Genomic DNA, 2645 nt, shown 5'->3' with positions numbered 1-2645 from the left:
CTGGAATTTCAATGCCATTAGCTGCCGTGAGGCAAACCCATTTAGCTGGAGACAGCGAAGATTCTGTTTTTCCAAAGTGTTCCCTGAAATAGCTTTCAGGGATGGTGGTAACCTCAGAACCAGTGTCAAGAAGGCAACTGGTCTTCACCCCATCTATCAAAACATCAATTGTGAAGCAATCACCGAAAGCACTACTAGAAGAACACACTGAACCTCTCCCATTTGTTTTAGACACTGTCTTGATGTCAGCAGAAGTCGAGGCACCGGGGTTTTGTATAATATCCTCGACCTGGCCCACTTCTGTTGTAGTAAGGGCCGCCATCTTCACTCTATGTTCACCTTGCTTGGCCTGATTGCATGTGCGGCTTGTGTGACCTGGTCGGTTGCAGGTGTAGCAAACAAGTCTTCCTTCACCATCCCTTAGTGGTGGCCTGCTAGATCTACTAGGCGTTGTAGCCTGCTCCATGCCATGAACCATTTTGAAGAGCTCCTCTTGGCGGGTAGCAAGACTTTGAATAGCTGCATGGAGCGAATTAAGTGTCAGTGGGGAAGATGCTTCTTCAGCAACTGTAGAATGAACAGCTCCTCGCACTGGACCCTTGGCCGCACCAGCTGCAGGGGCCTCTTCCTCCTCAGACCATATAATGGCAGCATGCATAAGGTCGAGGAAAGTCTCAGCCGGTTGTTGTTTTTCTTGTCTCTTCATTTCACGGCGTAAGAAATCATCTCGGAGGCCGAGCACAAACTGTTCTTTTAACATTTTTTCAGAATCTCGAATGCGCTCCGGGTCTCGCCGTTTCAGTCTACGCAGCTTTTCCTGCAGATCATAGGCATACGCACGTATCTTCTCACCAAGCAATTGCTTCCTATCATAAAACTCTTTAAGACGGGTACCAATGGGGACCTTGTCTCCATATGTCTTCTCAAGCACCTCAAAGACCTTCTGTACATCTGTAGTGTCTTCCCTCAACATGAACTTGACGGTCAGCTTTGCCTCACCCTTGAGGTGCTGTCTTAGCAACTCAATCTTATCTTCCTCAGGGACCCTGGAAATCTTAAAGCAGGATTTCATGGACACTATCCACTCCTCTACACATGGTTCACCCTGGGACGGACTGCCGGTGAAATCAGAACATTTTCTTTCCCTTGGAATATACAAGGCTGCTGGAGTTTTGTTTTGTTGTTCAATAACGGTCTTTGCCATCGACAACGCCTCTCTCTGATCCTGCCTAGCTTGATCAAGGAGCGCTGCCTGTTCCCCTAGCCGGGCTGTCTGCTCTGCAACCGTTGTTTGAAGATCTTGAAACTGCTTTTGTAATTCTTCCATGTCCATTATGAAATAGCCAATAAACTACAATGTTGCAATGTTAAGGATTTAATCCTGTTCGTGACGCCAATATGTAGCGGACGGAATCTACATCCGCATAGTAAGGGTTACGCCTGTTCCCAGGATGACTGGAAATTACAAGATCTGTGTCCCTAACCCCCAAGTCAATTCGCCTCAGACCTATGCTGCTTTCACTAGATGAATAGAATAGTTTAGGCTTCAGGATTTCAGTGTGTCACAGTGATGACCTAAAGAGCATAACACGTTCATAAGTGTGGGTTTGTTAAGTGTCACTTACCCTGTGTTGTCCCCAAACTACACTATTCTGACAGCAGAGAATGAGACTCCAGAGACGATTACCTGAAATCAAAATTAAGAACTCCCCAGCGGAAACAGTATTTGAAAAGTAGAAAATAAGTGCTGGTTTATTATACTATCGCACTTGTAAAAAGATATGAGATAAAATACAATGAAATAAAATATTTTGTCAATCAAAACAATCAATGAGTTTACCCCTCACTCTTGACAAATGTATAACACACAAAATGGTTGGCCAACCTTTAGATACCGAGCGCTCAAATAATGCTATTCTTAATGTTCAATGAATTCAATATGGAACCCTTAAGTTCAATGTCACAAATGTCAGAATATACTATTCAACCTTGAAGTAGCCTACTAACAATTCTTAGCAAAATTGTACAATAACATTTGCCATAATAACAAAGATAATGTGTTACAATAACCAATGTACTGCTTTGGGCATAAAATGTCTCAGTCCAAAATACCCAATTCAAAACGAAAGTGTTCAAATGAGCTCCTTGTAATTCAGTCTGTATGGTTTAACAAAAATGATTAGATTAACTTCCTCTTCTTTACACAGTCCGTAGCCGTTAACAAAGTAGCAAAACAAATAGAAAAATCCTTCGTTTCAGTTCTAGCAGGAGCTATTCCACGGTAGCAAAAATAAACAAAAATGAAAGTCCACTCGCAATATAGTTGCTGGCAAATGACACAAAATTAGGTTACTTCACCTCACGTTGTCACTTTAACTTTCAACCGGCCGCTGACGTCGTGGAGCAGTCTGAACTTAGCAGCGTGGGGAGCCCAATATCAGCTAACCAACTCGCAAACGATAGTTTAACTCTCCTTCCCTCGGCAGGTGCACTGAGCCTCACACTCGCACATAGGCTTACACACCCCAAAAGCCAGGAGGCAAACAGAACTTTGCGCTACTCACTTAAACTTTACTAATACTGAACATTAACACCGTTCTTCTTAATTATATCTTCCTATCGCAGCCATTCACACGTTACCGCTT

Source organism: Alosa pseudoharengus, unplaced genomic scaffold (genome assembly GCF_046254945.1).
Source record: "Alosa pseudoharengus isolate Yale_2024_CS ecotype anadromous, Long Island Sound unplaced genomic scaffold, YU_APseudo_1.1 YU_APseudo_1.1_scf_3, whole genome shotgun sequence".
Lineage (NCBI taxonomy): Eukaryota > Metazoa > Chordata > Actinopteri > Clupeiformes > Clupeidae > Alosa > Alosa pseudoharengus.
This window is presented reverse-complemented; position numbering follows the sequence as displayed.